The sequence below is a fragment of the Lepus europaeus genome, chromosome 4 (genome assembly GCF_033115175.1).
Source record: "Lepus europaeus isolate LE1 chromosome 4, mLepTim1.pri, whole genome shotgun sequence".
NCBI classification, from domain to species: Eukaryota; Metazoa; Chordata; class Mammalia; order Lagomorpha; family Leporidae; genus Lepus; species Lepus europaeus.
The window spans coordinates 98,847,736-98,867,250 of NC_084830.1; the positions used below are offsets into that span (position 1 = coordinate 98,847,736).

Sequence of the window (19,515 nt, forward strand, 5' to 3'; positions counted from 1 at the left end):
ATTTAGAAAGTGTCTTACTTTCATTTGACAGATCATTTCCACTGGAACTCCAAGTTATGTCAGTAAGCCCACTGGTACTCTTAGGTGTGGCAGTTTCTGATAAAGAAAATACATAAGTGTGTCAACCACTATGGTTATTTATCAAACGGAGATTTTAAAATGTTATTTGCCCAAATAGCAATGTACAAAACTCTGGCAATACTGAAATCAATGTCTTATGTAAAATCTTCTTGTCTAGGGGCTGGCGCCGTGGCACAGTGGGTTAATCCTCCACCTGCGGCGCTGGCATCCCATATGGGCGCCGGTTCCAGTCTCAGCTGCTCCTCTTCCAATCCAGCTCTCTGCTATGGCCTGGGAAAGCAGTAGAAGATGGCCCAAGTGCTTGGGCCCCTGCACCCACATGGGAGACTGGGAAGAAGCACCTGGCTCCTGGCTTCGGATCGCCACAGCTCCAGCCGTTGCAGCCATTTGGGAAGTGAACCAACAGAAGGAAGACATTTCTCTCTGTCTCTCCCTCTCACTGTCTGTAACTCTATGTCTCATATAAATAAATAAAATCTTTAAAAATAAAATCTTCTTGCCTAAAGTTTTAAGGATAACCTCACCAGGATTCTGTGAATTAAGGCAAAATTACAAGAAAAAAAATAGTATTGGTTGATAGATCATCAAAAACAAAGTAAATGACTGGAACACCAAAAAAAAAAAAGAACCTGAAGAAGAACCTGAAAAAAACGAGACTTCAAACAACAATTATATAACTTGCTAGAATATCTGATGAAACCAAAAGAAAACAACTTGACACAAAGAAAAACACAAAATCAACACTTACCATAATAGCAATGCTTCTGTGTGCTGCCTCTGCTATGGCAGCAGGAATGACACCTGGTAGCAGCAAGGTACTTAAAACATTTAACAGCAAAGTTTTGTATTTATAATTAAACTTTTATTCTGAGATAATAAATTTATATATAGTTGTAATACTTGAGAGCCATTGTATCCTTCACCTAGTACTTCCAATGACAGGATCTTGCAAAACTGAAGACCAACATTACAACCAGGACACTGCCAAGATCAAAACAACTCTACCAGGGTTGGCACTGTGGCATAGTGGGTCCCAGCAGTTCCATTTCCCATCTAGCTCTCTGCTAATGTGCCTGGTAAGGCAGAAGGGAACTACCCAAATCCTTAGGCCTCTGAACTCACATGGGGGACCAGGAAAAAGCTCCTGGCTCCTGGCTTCAGATCGGCTCAGCTGTGGCCATTGCAGCCCTTTGGGGAGTGAACCAGCAGATGGAAGACCTCTCTCTCTCTCTCTCTCTCTCTCTCTCTCTACCTCTCTCTGTATCTCTTTCAAATAAATAAAATAAATCTAAAAAAATTCCACCACCACAAGCTGCTTTATATACCCTTTTTACAGACACACCAGCTCCTCATTTCACACACATATCAACTCTTGTGCAGATTTTACATTTCTGTAACTTTGTCTCTATAAGAATGGTATATAAAGGAAATCATATTATGGAATCTCTTCCTTACTAAACAGTATTCCACAATATGGATGTACAACAGTTTGTTTATTCATTTACCCACTGAAGGATATCTGCCTTGTTTCTAGTTCATGGCTATGAACTGCTTATAAAACTGCTTATGAATATCCATGCCCAGGATTTTATGTGAATGTGATTTCATTCTCTGGAATACATTTCCAAGGGTGAAATTAATGGGTTGTATTGTAATTTACATATTCAGTCTTATGAAAAACAGCCAAACCAGTTCTTGGCTCTATGATTTTACAGTCTGCCAGCCATGTAATCATGAACTAAGCTTTTTACAACTTCATGGTATTTTAGTGGTTATTATTATTAACTTTTTTTTCTAGTTTTAGCCATTTGATAGGCAGAACACTTAGAAGGAATAAGGCTACCCGTCTCAGGAGAACCAGATGTCAACAGCAAGATTTTTTTTAAAGATGTATTTGACAGACAGAGTGACAGAGAGAAGGACAAAGACACAAAGAGATCCTCAATCTGCTGACTTATTACCAAAATGGCTGCAACCATTGGGCTGGGTCATGCCAAAGTAAGGAGTCTGTAATTCCATCCAGGTCTCCTTGGGCCATCTTCTGCTGCTTTCACAGGAACATGAGCAGAGAGCTGGATGGAAAGCAGTGCAGTGAGTACTTGAATGGGCACTCTAATATGAGATGCCATCATTGTATGCAGCAGCTTAGCCTGCTGTACTACAACACTAAGCACCAAGAGCAAACTTGCCTAATATTTATGAGGAAAGGAACAAATAATAAAAATCAATTATTCTGGGGCCAGTGTTGTGGCATAGAGGGTAAATCTGCAGCCTGTGACATGGGCATCACATCTGGGTACCGGTTTGTATCCCAGCTGTGCCACCTCTGATCCAGCTCCCTGCTAATGGCCTAGGAAAACCAGCAGAAGATGGTCCAGGTGCTTAGGTCCCTGTCACCCACGTGGGAGACCTGGATGAAGCTCGTGGCTCCTGGCTGCCTGGCCCAGCCCCTGGCAGTTGTGGAAATCTGGGAAGTGAAATAGTAGATGGAATCTCTCTCTCTCTTTCCCTCTCTCTCTGTAACCATGATTTTCAAATAAATAAATATATCTTTAAAAAGATTTTAAAAATCAATTTGTCTCTTTATATTATTAATTATAGATATTACATATATATTAGCTTTACCCCAAATGGTATGGTATTTGATGAATTTCAAACCACATTTCAATATGCTATAAATAAGATGAAAAATTAGACATTTATAATTCATGTTTTAGGGACAGGCATTGTGATGCAGGCATCCAATATGAGCACCAGCTCAAGTCTGCTCCAATCTAGCTTCCTGCTAATGTGCTTGGGAAAATACTGGAGGATGCCCCAAGTACTTGGGTCCCTGCTACCCATATGGAACCCAAGTACTTGGGTTCATGGCTTCAGTCTGCCCCAGCCCCAGACATTTTGGTCATTTGGGGTGTGAATAGGCGGATGGAAGATTGATCTCTCTGACTCTCTGTGTCTCTCTCACTCTCGCTCTCGCTCTAACTCTGACATTCAAATAAATAAATCTATTTTAAAATTTCATGTTTTACAGGAAGATAAAACTTAGGCTGGCATGTTAAACAGATACATTCAATACTATTTACAGAGCCTATCTGATGAAACTAAGCATTGTACTTACTTGGAAAAAACCTTTTCCACCTCTTTCAGTATTATTCATCTCAAAAGTAAATAAAAAAGGAAGTAAAGTTGTCCCTATTTGTAGAGCATAAGAATCATACAAAATTCGAGACACCAGGGCCAGTGTTCAGGCACAGCAGGTAAAGCTGCCGCTTGGGTGTCAGTCTGTGTCCTTGCTGCTCCACTTCCAATCCAGTTCCCTGCTAATGGTCTGGGAAAAGCAGAAGATGGCCCAAGTGCTTGGGCCCTAAACTCACATGGGAGTTCTGGAAGAATCTCATTGCTATTGGCTTTAGCCTGGCTCAACCCTGGCCATTCCAGCCATCCGGGGAGTAAACCAACAGATGAAAGTTTGATCTTTCTCTTTCTCTCTCTCCCCCTTCCTCCCACTCAGAGGCTCTGACTTTCAAACAAATAAATAAATTTTTAATAAAAAATTCAAGAGGCCAATTGAAACACTACTATCAACAATAAGAAACTTCCACATAGGTAGCAGGAAACACAGAAATCAAATTTAAAACAGTAGCAAAAAATAAAATACATACAGGAAACTTAAAAGATATGAAAAATCTAAGTGATGAAAACTTCAGGGGCCTGCGCTGTGGCACAGTGGGTTAACGCCCTGGCCTGAAGCGCTGGTATCCCGTATGGGCACCTGTTCTAGTCTAGCTGCTTCTCTTCCGATCCAGATCTCTGCTTTGGCTTGGGAAAGCAGTGGAGGATGGCCCAAGTCCTTGGGCCCCTGCATCAGCGTGTGAGACCCGGAAGAAGTTCCTGGCTCCTGGCTTCAGATCGGTGCAGCTTTGGCCGTTGCAGCCATCTGCAGAGTGGACCAGAGGATGGAAGATTCTCTCTCTCTCTCTCTCTCTCTCTCTCTCTCTCTCTCTCTCTGTCTCTACCTCTCTCTGTAACTCTTTCAAGTAAATAAAATAAATCTTTAAAAAAGACAGTAGCATTTGTATAGTATATACAATTTAAAAAAAAACTTCAAAACCATGTCAGAAGGACACAAGTATTTTCCCAAGCACATTAGCAGGAAGCTAGATTGGAGCAGACTTGAACTGGTGCTCATATGGGATGCCTGCATCACAATGCCCATCCCTAAAACATGAATTATAAATGTCTAATTTTTCATCTTATTTATAGCAAATTGAAATGTGGTTTGAAATTCATCAAACATGAACAGAACATGAACAGAAATGAAAGATTTCTGATGATCTGATCAGAAACAAAATATGGTCTCTCAGCACAGTTTTGTTGTGCAATTCTCCTATTAAGCTGAAGCTGAGCATTTCTTCACATGGTGAAAATCACTTCCATTTGCTTTTCTGAAAATAGTCTATTCACAATCTTTATTTTTATAATAGCTCTCTATCCCCCCTAGTTTCTTCCTTTTTTAAAAAGATTTATTTATTTATTTATTTATTTATTTATTTATTTGAAAGGCAGAGTTATAGATAGAGAGGTGGAGAAAGAGAGAAGGAAAGAGATCTTCCATCCCCAGGTTCAGTCCCCAAATGTCTGCAATGGCTGGGGCTGGGCCAGGCCAAAATCAGGAGCCTGGAACTGATTCCAGGTCTCCCACAGGGGTGGCAGGTTCCCATGGATTTCAGTAGTCTTCTGCTGCTTTCCCAGGCATATTAGCAGGGAGCCAGATAGGAAGTGGCTCAAGTGGGACTCTAACCAACATTCTTGGGATGCCAGCATCGAAGCCAGTAGTTCTTCCATCTCTGACACATGTAGGCACCGCCTTACTGATTTCTACTGATTCTTTATTAGAAAAATCAGCTTTTGTGCATGATATGAGTTAAAAATATTTTCTTCAGTTTTTCAGAGTTTTAAACAGGGTTGGTATGTGTGTGTGTGTGTGTGTGTGGTGTATAATTTTGGCTATAGTTTTGCTCTTTTTATTTAACTTAACAACCTTTATTGTCATGGCTTCAAGACTGTGAGACATGAGTTAAAAAGCAGTTCTCAACTGCAATGCTTCCTGTGGTGTGATGTACCTTCTGAGTCCATTTTGTTAACCATTATGCAAAGCCCCTAAGGTGGCTCAAGACCTGCTGTCTCTTTCACCACGGGTTCAGTGTGGGACTCTAAGAAAATATGTAACTGACTGCACTTCTACACCATCGACTAAATGAGATCAGATTTATAATAGCTGTGCCATTCAAATTTTCACAGACCAAGACTCTAGACTTATAAACCCATAAGTTACAAGCACTTAACTGTATAAATCAAATAGTTAACACCATGCCAACAATTTATTAGTCAGTAACTCATTCTGCTGTCTGAAAAGGACTTGTGTGCCCTTGAGAGCAAGGCCAATTCCAGTGGAATTCTAGGAAGGACATTTGGCTGGATTATGACCACAGTTATAACACATTTATAAACATTTCTGCCTGCCCACTGAGTACCAGCCATTGTGCTAGCACATAGGCTGAAATGTGTTCCCTCCAATGCATTCACTGAGGTCCTAGCATTCTGTGCCTCAGACTGTGCCTTCATTTGGAGATGGGATCTCATTAGAGGTAATTGTTAGTGAGACCATCAGGGTGGGCCCTAGCCCACCTTAAAATGAGGGGAAATTTAGAAATAGACAGATATGCACAGAGGGAGAACAATGTGAAAAGACACAGGAGAAGATGTCCACAAGTCAAGGAGGGAGGCCCGAAATAGATTCTGCCACATTTCCACTTTGGATTGCACTTTGGTCTCTGGAACTGTGAGATGTAGGTTTCTGTTAATTAAGCCACTGTGTCTATGGAACATCACTACCACAACCAGCAACTGGTGGAAACTCTTCTGCCCAACACACAAAGAAGAGCAACCGAGAAGCAAGCCATCATAGTTCTACCCCAATGGTTCATGGGGGAGAAAAGCATGTCAATAAGCAACAGTAACAACATAGTAATGTCTTCAAATGGCAGGAAGTTCTGACCTCAACCCACAAAGATTTCTGAAAATAACACACAAGGAATTTTAGGGAAAAAATTAAATAAGAATTCCTTTTATTTTTCTATTTTTCCTATTTTCACTTTTCCTGGTAAATACCCTCTTTTGTTGTTGTTTGATGCTCTGCCTTTTAAAGAAAATCCCTATCTATAAAGGGTCCAGATTCTTCATTAGCCCAAGTGTTTATCTTCTTCCTTCTTCTTTGAGCCTTCAGGCAAGATCCTTTTCCAGCATTCATGTGCTGGCTCTTCTTACTCTCTTCCCTTCTGTCTCCTCTCCTTCCTTCCTTCTTCTGTGGTCTCTGTTCCAGTGCTGCACAGCTGAGAAAACAGAGACATGGAGACCTGTCTCTGACCTCACACACAATTCCCAAGTATGTTCCAATGAAAACGTTACTTGCTCACCCTACATGTGATACAGAATCCTGTAATTCTGGTTATTAGGCTGTCTTTAACTAATACTCAAGGAGTGACTATTTTCAAAATGAGCCTCTTTAGAAAATGCCATGAATCCCTTTCCTTTCAATCTCTGTTTCTAAGCCTTAATTAAATTATTAGCAACAATAATTTCTTGCCATACAAACTGTGTGCGCTATAAATCAGGGGTGGGGAACATTTTTGCTGCCAAGGGCCATTTAGCTGCTTATAACATCATTCATGGACCATACAAAATCATCACCTTAGTTTGCTACACATTTATTGAATTTTAATTCCCACCTACAGTTGCCTTGGCAGGGCCAGACCAAACAATTTCCTAGGCTGTTCCCCAACCTTGCTAAACAAACAGATTGCACAATCACACAAGCCCTTTCAGCCTGCCAGGACATAAGGGCCCTTCCATAGGGTAGAAAGAACAGCACAGTGGTGTGAATATGCACTGGCACAGGAAAATTAGCCCAAAATATCCTTCAGTAATTAAACATAGGTAGCAACTTATTTAGTATTTCTTTCTCTCTCAAAGCAACTTTACTTACTTTAAATTTCAAAAAAAAAAAACACGCAAAGTCATACATATATACAGAAAAATGCTGTTTTCTCCATATGTTATGAAGATTGACAAATCAAAAATAAATTGATCTTTGAATATCATAGTATTTGGCACTAATAAGAAGAAAAATAAAAGCCTGAAATTCACCTCGTAGACTAGTATTACAAAAAGATGTATGCTGCCTTATTTTATAATATAGTGTTTTATGCACTGAAAGAAACATTTTAGAAAAATATATATCTTTAGTGGCATAGGATATCTCCTTAAATATTAGTGAAATAACTCAATCAGAAAAATTACTTGTAGCTTAGACAGCACCTTTCTTAGCTCCTCTAAGAATGACTCTGTCCTTTGTTCTAGACCCTGTCTAGTCCACTTGGGCCTCATTCCTTTGTAATCATAACCTCTACTCTACCACCAATGGCTCTACTCCCAACCTGTGTGTACTGATGGTCCTCTTCCCCACTTAATGCTGTATAATTGTTCAGACCTGGTTAAGGCCACTCTTAGGATCATTGGTTACTATCCTCACCCTGTCTTTTATGACCTTGTCTAAATATGATCAGAGTCGGGGAACTTGGAAGGCTTCCATAGCCTTGGCAACTCATGACGACAGCCTAGGGTGGTTACTGGCGCCATAAACTAGAGTGTCAATTTGTTGGGTCAACAACAGGAGCCACTGTGCGCTTGCTCCTGATGTGGGATCTCTGTCCTTAATGTACTGTACATTTTGATTTAATGCTATAACTAGTACTCAAACAGTATGTTTCACTTTGTGTTTCTATGTGGGTGCAAACTGTTGAAGTATTTATACTAAATTGATCTTCTGTATATAAATAGAATTGAAAATGAATCTTGATGTGAATGGAAAGGGAGAGGGAGCGGGAGAGGGGAGGGTTGCGGGTGGGAGGGAAATTATGGGAAGGGGAAGCCATTGTAATCCATAAGCTGTATACTGGAAATTTATATTCATTAAATAAAAGTTAAAAAAATACAGTTAGGATATTTGATCTCTTAGTCACAGAAAGTTATGTCACTTTGCACAAGGCAGGCTCTCATTTAGCTCTCAATACCATCAGACTTAAAGCTGCTGCCATCAATTTAGTACTTAAGAGTACACGTTTGAACAAGGTATTTTATATTTTTGTTGAACTCACTTACTTTAATAACACAATGAAGCACACACAACTACACCCATTTCTGTGTCACAAAAATTGAAGCTCAGGGTATTTAGTTTGTTTTCCCAAGATTATACTCAGGACACACCAGGACCTCTGAAGTTCAAGTTCCCACTGTTCTTACTTGCCCACAGCAGCAGATCTAGCAGCCTACCTGATATCCACGCTCTCTCTTCTTTATTATTAATAAATACCAATTTCATCTGGGCAACAACATACCTCTATAAAAAATTTCTGATTTCACTCCCTGTCTTTACTGGTAGTGACCCCATGTAACAGGTTCGAGAGGCATTCTTTTCCAAAGGAAACGCAATGCTCACTTGGAGAAAATCTTCAGCACCTACACTCCCACCATGGATTCAGCCTGGAGAATTTAGTTACCACCTCACAGCCATGAAGACCAAGCCCACACTATGACTGTACAACTTGGAAAAAAGACTGGCCTTCTGCCTGTCTTCTTGCAGGAGATACAGTCAACCTCATTTGTTCAGACACTAGGGGGAAACAAGAGTTTCCTACCATTTGTAGCTGGAAAGACTTTCCTAATGAATTCACCAAAAACTTCATAACCTGAATCAGTACAGTTCTTATGTAACACAGTTCATAAGCTTACATTTCCCAAGCCATATCTGCTTTTAAACCCTGGGGTAATGAGTCTGGGCTCTGGGATAGAAGTGAAGGACACACAGAAAAAGCTTTTATCCATAAGGACAGGAAAAATGGGCATATGGTGACAAAGACAGAGGTAAGAGGTCTCAAAAATACCCTTTTACACTGTTGTAATTATTTTAACAATAAATACAGTCTATCCAAACCTTGTTAGTAATTTTTAAAAGAAAGGAAAAACAACCATAAATGGGTATCATTCTGTACCTTCTGTGTCAAGAAATCATCAAAGTGATATTACCTTCCTTGGGTCTAGGGGATAATTCAAGATACTTTTCTGTAATGGTCTTCTTTTCAGCTGTCAACAATGACTGCAGGCAAAATAAGAATAGTGATGGAATTTACGTGACAAGAGCAAAAAATCTGATTTTTATAATAATCCAAATCTTAAATTACACACTCCTTTAACACATTATTGTTTTCCTATACTTATATGCACCAATTTAAGGATTATTAAGGCACATACTCCTTATATACTTATAATTTTTTTATATTTTCAACAATCTAAACAGAGTAGACTGATAGAAACATTTCATGTTAATATTCATGTTAATAACTTCATTTTTACAACACTGACTACCTAGAAGATCTTAATTACTGTACCCAAATTATCTTGAGAGTTTATGACAGAAATTCTCTATGAGGACTGTACATTGCCACATAGACAAAAATTAACAGTAGATCGCTACTAAAAATATTGTGAATATCCTTGTTTACAGGTCTTTCTACGGCTGAGAAACAGTTTTTTTGCTTTTTTTTGCCCCTTATAATATTTGTTGAACTCTTTACTTACTGTAGAGTTAATTTTATGAATATAAAAGAAACTGAAAACAGATTTCTTTCTAAAAATTAAGAGTGGGTATATGAGAGAAAGGAGGAAGAATGATGGGAGTGCAAGCAGGAAGGAGGGTAGGGTGGGAAGAATCACTATGTTCCTAAATTTCTATATGTGAAATGCATGAAGTTTGTACACCTTAAATAAATTTACAAAGAAAATGAAGAATATTCCAGGTCCAGCACAATGGTGTAGCAGGTAAAAGCCACCACCTACAGTGCTAGCATCATATATGGGTGTGGGTTCAAGTTCTGGCTGCTCCACTTCAAAATTAGCTCCCTGCAAATGTGCCTAGGAGAGCAACAGAGGATGGCTCAAATCCTTGGGTCCTTGTACCCACATGAAATATCTGGAAGAAGCTCCAGGCTTCTAGCTTTGGAATGGCTCAGCTCCAGCCATATGGGGAGTGTGCTAATGTATGACAGAACTCTCTCTTTCTGCCTCTGCCTCTCTGTAACTCTGTCTTCCAAATAAATAAATAAATTTGAAAAAAAAACACAGAATAATCTGGTCATTTCATCAATATAGTTCTTGTGAAGACTAGCGTGCACAAAATGGCTTCAACTTCTGAGAACATTCTCGAATGTAATCTCAGTTACAAATAAGCAGAAAGGTTCTGCATGACATAAAGCAGTAATACTGATCTGCCACAATTGTTAAAGGAATTCAAGGAATGAGGGGAGGGAATTATGCATTAATTACAGTGTCATTGAAAGAAAATAAAGAAGGGAATCCCAAAGAAATGTAATTGCAATGGCCTAAATGTGCAGGAATCCAGGATTTCTTTTTCAGTATTTCAGGGATATTATTTCAATAGCTACTTTACCGGAGTTCCAGAAGTATCCTGATTTCCTTCTCCACACCTGCGCCATGATTCCAAGAGGGAGACAGCTGCTGCTCCAGCCCTGATACCTGCTCCTCTGCACTGCAGTGGCCCGTCTCCTGGGAAGGATGGATACTCTATACCCCGATTCTTCTTTCTCTGAGGTGATTTTTAAGAGGAAAAAAAAACTAAGTCAATTCCATTAAGTAGATGTGAAAATGACAGCAGACAATTTGGTAATCCAGTAACAGCAGCAAAGGCGCCATTTTTGTAACTCTCTGAATCTTCACATAAAGATAGAGCACCTGGATCAACAAAACCAAAAGCATGTAGACAGCACCTGCAAGTAGTCAACAAACTCCAAAATCAAGCAGGTGAGTACAAACTACCAACCCTGTGAAGTCTCACACAATAACAGGATCTGCAAGGAAGGAAGCTGAGGGGAGCCAGGGGGGAAAGCCGGCCCTGTGATCCTAGCCATCCAGGGCTCACAGGGAAGCAGAGCAGACCTCAGCCTAAGAACCGCACCTGTACCAGGTGACAGGGAGTATCTACATATAAACAAGTGGACATGTTTTCGCAAACAGCAAGGAAAAAACAGCAACAATAAGGTACACAAGATACCCTAAGTCTGTAATCCTTCTCAAATTCAGGAAAAGATGACATTAAAATAAATACAGGGGATGGGCATTTGGCACAGAGGTTAAGCAACCAGTTGGGAAAACCATCCCATATCAGACCAGAGTGCCCGTGTTCCACCCTTGGCTCCAATTCCAACACCAGCTTCTTGAAAATGCACAGGTTATGCCTCAAGCAGTGGGGTCTGTGCCACCCAAGTGGGAGAATTGATTTGAGTCCCAGATCCTGAAGGAGAAAACCATAACAATGGGACAGAACAAATACTAAACACTACTGTTCAAAAACATTTTCATACAGGCAAACCAAAGAAAAGAAGAGGAAATTAGAAATCTAAAAAATATTGTCGGGAATCTACAGGATACTATTAAAAAACCCAACATTCGGGTTCTAGGAGTTCCTGAAGGCATGGAGAGGGAGAAAGGATTAGCAGGCATTTACAGTGAGATACTAGCAGAAAATTTCCCAGGTTTGGAGAAGGACAGAGGCATCCTAGTACAGGAAGCTCATAGAACCCCTAGTAAACATGACCAAAAGAGATCCTCACCACGACATGTTGTAATCAAACTCACCACAGTGAAACATAAAGAAAAGATCCTAAAATGTGCAAGAGAGAAATGTCAGATTACTCTCAGAGGATCTCCAATTAGACTCACAGCAGACTTCTCATCAGAAACCCTACAAGCTAGAAGGGAATGGCGAGACATAGCCCAGGTACTAAGAGAGAAAAACTGCCAGCCCAGAATATTCTATCCTGCAAAGCTCTCATTTGTGAATGAAGGAGATATAAAGACTTTTCATAGCAAACAGAAATTGAAAGAATTTGTTGCCACTCGTCCTGCCCTGCAAAAGATGCTTAAAGATGTGTTACACACAGAAACACAGAAACATGGTCATCAATATGAAAGAAGGTAAAGGAAGGAAACCTCACAGCAAAAGATCACAGGAAGCTCAATTTGTCTTTGACATAGAATTAAACTCTGATGCTCTGTTAAAGCAATGTGTTAAAGTAATCTATTATGTTCTCTTGATGTCTGTTAAATTCTAATAGTTCAAAAACAGCTGAATTTTTATTAAGAGCTCTGGGTTATTTAAATATGTGATTTTTTTAACTTTTATTTAATGAATATAAATTTCCAGTGTACAGCTTATGGATTACAATGGCTTCCCCCTCCCATAACTTCCCTCCCACCTGCAACCCTCCCCTCTCCCGCTCCCTCTCCCCTTCCATTTCCATCAAGATTAATTTTCAATTCTCTTTATATACAGAAGATCAATTTAGTATAAAGATTTCAACAGTTTTCACCCACATAGCAACACAAAGTGAAACATACTGTTTAAGTACTAGTTATAGCATCAAATCAAAATGTACAGCACATTAAGGACAGAGATCCCACATGAGGAGCAAATGCACAGTGACTCCTGTTGTTGACCCAACAAATTGACACTCTAGTTTATGGCAACAGTACTCACCCTAGGCTGTCATCAAGAGTTGCCAAGGCTACGGAAGCCTTCCAAGTTTGCCGACTCTGATCATATTTAGACAAGGTCATAAAAGACAGGGTGAGGATCCTAAGAGTGGCATTTACCAGGTTTGAACAATTATACAGCATTAAGTGGGGAAGAGGACCATCAGTACCCACAGGTTGGGAGTAGAGCCATTGGAGGTAGAGTAGAGGTTATGATTACAAAGGAATGAGGCCCAAGTGTGCTAGACAGGGTCTGGAACAAAGGACAGAGTCATTATTAGAGGAGCTAAGAAAGGAGCTGAATAGCTAAAATTAAGTTCTCTGATTCAGAGGCAAATAGAACCTGGTAGAAGGGGCTTGATAATAATCTGGTTGGCTTTAGGCCTTGTAAGTTAAGAGGCCCATACCTATATATCTCTTCATATGCGGTATAGCCTAAGGGAGGTGTGAACCTCCTAGGGGAAGGCACTCTGTTGACTTTCATTACTTGGCTGGCCTGGGAGGAAAGCTGGCCAGGTAAAGGCAGGGGGCATCTCTAACAAGAAATTTACAGTTCTGCCTGTAATGTTGCTGACCCTACTTGACCATAACCTCAGCTGCAGTGGTCACTTTGGAAGTTGGGCTGAGTGAAGGGCTTTTCAGCTTAGAGCCAATAAGATCTGTGGCTCTGACCTGGGCATCCTTCGACTCCAGGGCAGGTCCATTTCCAGTGATCCAACTCTTGGCAGAGCTGCCAGGGCTCTTCACAAGCTGACTTCTGCTGAAGCCCAGGCTTACCACATTGAAAGCCACTGCAGTGGACTGGCCTGTTGGGTCTCCTTGAGGGCAGATCACTATACAGATCAGCCATTAATAGGCCTGCCACCCATTGCTTCTGATGCCTAGCTTTCTTTTCCTCCTGGTTTGTGTTAAAGCAGACAAGAGGATGCAAGTCAAGGGAGTGCCCAAGTCCCATCTCTAATCTTCGGTGGCCTGAACTACAAGTCTGTAGTCACAGGCATGTTCTGTAGTGGTTTTTCTAAGGTACACAATGCCCATGAGGAAAATTATATTCTCACTTAAAAACTTTCTTTCCCTTTGGTCTGAAAGGGAGGTTTTTTCTACTTACTGTTTACTTCGCTGATGGCGAAGTGAATCTAGCTATGAGATTATTATTTAAGTTCTTATTTTGGCTATGCTATTACAGAAAAATGTTAGCCATCTCTTTTATAAGGTCTAAAGATTAAATTGTGCATCCTACAGATTCCTTCATAATAGAATTAGTTTCCTACCTTGAAGAGAATAGAGAAATGAAAGAACAAGTTGGGCTTAGAATAGAGAAATGAGGGAGCAAGTCCTAGATCGCTTGCTGACAATAGCAATATCACATGAATACTTAGCAAACAGTTTCAACCATTAGATAACAACTTAAGAAAACATTTACCAGAAGGTCCAATGCCTTCTATAAATTTTAAGAATCATGTATTTGGAAACACCTCTTAAATATCTAACATGGTGTAGTTTGTTTAACCAGTAAACTTAAGCACAACCATATAAAATGCTTTTAGTTTCTTTCTACCAACAAGTATAAAACATATGATACACAGATTCAGGTCACACAAATTAAAATGTATCTTTGATTGATTTTAGCAGCTTACATTTATGGACAATCTTATCTATAAGCCAATTAAAATAAAACTGTTAATCATAAAATTTCCCCATGTGGACATACAATATGTACACATATATAAGTTAGCATAATAGACCAATATAGCAATTTTAATAATAGCTTTTAAAATCTTTAACTCTTTTTTGTAGATTGCCAATTGATTTGAATAGCTTTTTTAGTAACCTCAGATAACCGTACTTTCTCTCAGTTGGTACTGTTAATACATTATTGGCTTCATCTGTTTACAGAGCCATCCCAAAGTACTGAATACAAGGGAAGTGATGAAAAAAGTCCATAGGAACCTATCGGAGGACAGCTAAACACAGAACCAACAACGCTTTAGTTTTATGAGCAGCAAATCATATATAACTGTGGATGAGAAAAGACTTTAAGTTGCCATGTTTAAAACTATAAACTCATCAACCAACAAGAGGCACTTGCTTACTTCACAGTATTTTTGAAAGCACCTGTAGGATTTTACAAGTATTTAAGCCTTTAGGCCTCTGGGGCTTTCTCATTAAGATAACTATCATGTCTAGTAACACAAGATCATTAGACTTTTTAATTCTCAAACATTTGTATTAATAGCATTTTCCATTATAGAAACTTAAAATTTGGTACCACATCACATCTTGACAGTACTTTTAATATAATCCAAATAGCCTGATTAGTTGGTGTCTCTTTAAGAGGAGAGACATAGGACCTTCGATTTTTTCAGTTGGGCCCAAACTGGAAAAACCAAAGTCCAGGATTTCCTGGAAATTTTAGAGTCCAGATTGTTTGGAACTTTGATTTTTTGAATGCCTGTCAAGAATGCCAAGAAGGCTCAAAATCCAAAATATCTGGTTGAAATAAGATTCCTTAAAATCATGACATAACATAGACCAAATTTGATCTTGTTACAAGGTGATTATTCAAATCTTTGAAAATAAGCACATATTTCAATAACCCATAGCTCTTAATAAAAATTCAGCTGTTTTTGAACTATTAGAATTTAACAGACATCAAGAGAACATAATAGATTACTTTAACACATTGCTTTAACAGAGCATCAGAGTTTAATTCTATGTCAAAGTCAAATTGAGCTTCCTGTGATCTTGTGCTGTGAGGTTTCCTTCCAATACCTTCTTTCATATTGGTGACAATGTTTCTGTGTTTCTGTGTGTAACACATCTTTAAGCATCTTTTGCAGGGCAGGACGAGTGGCAACAAATTCTTTCAATTTCTGTTTGCTATGAAAAGTCTTTATATCTCCTTCATTCACAAATGAGAGCTTTGCAGGATATAATATTCTGGGCTGGCAGTTTTTCTCTCTTAGTACCTGGGCTATGTCTCGCCATTCCCTTCTAGCTTGTAGGGTTTCTGATGAGAAGTCTGCTGTGAGTCTAATTGGAGATCCTCTGAGAGTAATCTGACATTTCTCTCTTGCACATTTTAGAATCTTTTCTTTATGTTTCACTGTGGTGAGTTTGATTACAACATGTCGTGGTGAGGATCTCTTTTGGTCATGTTTACTAGGGGTTCTATGAGCTTCCTGTACTAGGATGCCTCTGTCCTTCTCCAAACCTGGGAAATTTTCTGCTAGTATCTCACTGCAAATGCCTTCTAATCCTTTCTCCCTCTCCATGCCTTCAGGAACTCCTAGAACCCGAATGTTGGGTTTTTTAATAGTATCCTGTAGATTCCCGACAATATTTTTTAGATTTTTAATTTCCTCTTCTTTTCTTTGGTTTGCCTGTTTCCTTTCCTGTTCTCTGTCTTCTAAGTCTGATATTCTCTCTTCTGCTTCGCCCATTCTGTTTTTAAGGCTCTCTAATGTGTTTGTCATTTGATCTATTGAATTCTTCATTTCATTATGATTTCTCATCACTATCACAGTTTCTTGTTCCACTAGTTGTTTCATTTCATTTTGATTCCTCCTTAATATTTCATTTTCACGAGAGAGATTTTCTATCTTGTCCATTAAGGATTTCTGTAGTTCAAGAATTTGTTTTTGAGAACTTCTTAATGTTCTTATCAATTTTTTGAGATCCGCTTCTTGCATTTCTTCGAACTCATCATCTTCATAATCTTGAATTGGGGTGTCTTTTTCATTTGGGGGCTTCATAGTGTCTTCCTTGTTCTTGTTACCTCGGTTTTTGTGTTTGTTGTTTGGCATGTTGGAGATATTTGGTTTCTTCACTGTGGTGTTTTTTCTTGTTACACTATGGCTCTATATTAAGTGGACTGTCTCCTTTCGGTGGAGCTTTAGAGGCTTGAGATGAGTGTGGACTGAGAGCTCTGTTTGGTTCCTCAGGGCTGAGGGTATGTCAAAGATGACACTCCTAGGTTAGGTGTGGTAAATCTCTTTCTTTCTTTTTTTTTTTGATTCAAAAGGGAAGTAATTCCACACAGCTGAACGTAATTGGAGGTAGTTAGCAGGCAAATGATATACCCACAGGAGCCAGAGATCAGAAGCTCTTTCCCAAGGACAACACAGGGAATCTGTGCTGCCCTCCGTGTGGGCTCCAATTCTCCTACAGTCTCCCACTGGGTTGCCAAGTTAGATCCTAATCTCCTGTTATTTCACCCCTCCCCCAGAGTCAGGTTTTTCTGCTAGGCTCAGGGCCGCTGCAGACCTGAGGTCGCCCTGCTTATGACGTATGTCCAAAATGGCGCATGCTCTTTGTCTTGCTCACCTCTGAGAGGTGAGCGGAGAGAGAGAAACTTGTGTCCGTATTGGTCACTTTTTTTTTTACCCCTCTCACTTCTAGTTATCCTGGTGAACATTTCCCCATGGTGTTTCAAGCCTCGTTCCATCTAGTCTCCTCTTTCTGCTTGCGTGCTGGTGTCTCGGGCTATGGAGGTTTGGCTCACCTCACGTTCCAGCGCTGGTGTGTTGAGTCTGCCACTGGTGTCCCGCACTTGGGCTCCCATGCTCTCCATGCAGGTCCACTGTGAATCACTAGTTCCGGAAGAGTTTCCTCTGCTGTTTCTTCCCCTACTCTTCCCTAAATCTGCAGTATCTCCACTTTTATTAAACTGTCTCTCCCCCGGACTAATAGTGTGCTCCCTTCCTATTCTGCCATCTTGCCGCTCTCCCCTTAAATATGTGATTATTTTCAAAGATTTGAATAATCACCTTGTAACAATGATTAAATTGGGTCTATGTTATGTCATGATTTTAAGGAATCTTATTTCAACCAGATATTTTGGATTTTGAGCCTTCTTGGCATTCTTGACAGGCATTCAAAAAATCAAAGTTCCAAACAATCTGGACTCTAAAATTTCCAGTAAATCTTGGACTTTGGTTTTTCCAGTTTGGTCCCAACTGAAAAAATCGAAGGACCTATGTCTCTCATCTTATAGAGACACCAACTAATCAGGCTATTTGGAATATATTAAAAGTACTGTCAAGATGTGACGTGGTACCAAATTTTAAGTTTCTATAATGGAAAATGCTATTAATACAAATGTTTGAGAATTAAAAAGTCTAATGATCTTGTGTTACTAGACATGATAGTTATCTTAATGAGAAAGCCCCAGAGGCCTAAAGGCTTAAATACTTGTAAAATCCTACAGGTGCTTTCAAAAATACTGTGAAGTAAGCAAGTGCCTCTTGTTGGTTGATGAGTTTATAGTTTTAAACATGGCAACTTAAAGTCTTTTCTCATCCACAGTTATATATGATTTGCTGCTCATAAAACTAAAGCGTTGTTGGTTCTGTGTTTAGCTGTCCTCCGATAGGTTCCTATATGGAATTTTTTCAGCCACATCCATTGTATTCAGTACTTTGGGATGGCTCTGTAAACAGATGAAGCCAATAATGTATTAACAGTACCAACTGAGAGAAAGTATGGTTAACTGAGATTACTAAAAACAAAAAGCTATTCAAATCAATTGGCAATCTACAAAAAGAGTTAAAGATTTTAAAAGCTATTATTAAAATTGCTATATTGGTCTATTATGCTAACTTATATATGTGTACATATTGTATATGCACATGGGGAAATTTTATGATTAACAGTTTTATTTTAATTGGCTTATAGATAAGATTGTCCATAAATGTAAGCTGCTAAAATCAATCAAAGATACATTTTAATTTGTGTGACCTGAATCTGTGTATCATATGTTTTATACTTGTTGGTAGAAAGAAACTAAAAACATTTTATATGGTTGTGCTTAAGTTTACTGGTTAAACAAACTACACCATGTTAGATATTTAAGAGGTTTTTTCAAATACATGATTCTTAAAATTTATAGAAGGCATTGGACCTTCTGGTAAATGTTTTCTTAAGTTGTTATCTAATGGTTGAAACTGTTTGCTAAGTATTCATGTGATATTGCTATTGTCAGCAAGCGATCTAGGACTTGCTCCCTCATTTCTCTATTCTAAGCCCAACTTGTTCTTTCATTTCTCTATTCTCTTCAAGGTAGGAAACTAATTCTATTATGAAGGAATCTGTAGGATGCACAATTTAATCTTTAGACCTTATAAAAGAGATGGCTAACATTTTTCTGTAATAGCATAGCCAAAATAAGAGCTTAAATAATAATCTCATAGCTAGATTCACTTCGCCATCAGCAAAGTACACAGTAAGTAGAAAAAACCTCCCTTTCAGACCAAAGGGAAAGAATGTTTTTAAGTGAGAATATAATTTTCCTCATGGGCATTGTGTACCTTAGAAAAACCACTACAGAACATGCCTGTGACTACAGACTTGTAGTTCAGGCCACCGAAGATTAGAGATGGGACTTGGGCACTCCCTTGACTTGCATCCTCTTGTCTGCTTTAACACAAACCAGGAGGAAAAGAAAGCTAGGCATCAGAAGCAATGGGTGGCAGGCCTATTAATGGCTGATCTGTATAGTGATCTGCCCTCAAGGAGACCCAACAGGCCAGTCCACTGCAGTGGCTTTCAATGTGGTAAGCCTGGGCTTCAGCAGAAGTCAGCTTGTGAGGAGCCCTGGCAGCTCTGCCAAGAGTTGGATCACTGGAAATGGACCTGCCCTGGAGTCGAAGGATGCCCAGGTCAGAGCCACAGATCTTACTGGCTCTAAGCTGAAAAGCCCTTCACTCAGCCCAACTTCCAAAGTGACCACTGCAGCTGAAGATATGGTCAAGTAGGGTCAGCAACATT

At 39.4% G+C, this 19,515-nt stretch overlaps 1 long non-coding RNA gene across 1 annotated transcript; it reads right to left on the minus strand.

Moving 5' to 3' along the window:
- Positions 1-32: 32 nt before the first annotated feature.
- LOC133758450 (uncharacterized) lies at positions 33-10,775 on the minus strand. Its single transcript, XR_009865799.1, has 3 exons — positions 10,646-10,775; positions 9,226-9,295; positions 33-96 (listed from the first exon to the last, which is right to left on the minus strand). It is a non-coding gene; the product is annotated as an uncharacterized LOC133758450 (long non-coding RNA).
- Positions 10,776-19,515: the final 8,740 nt, after the last annotated feature.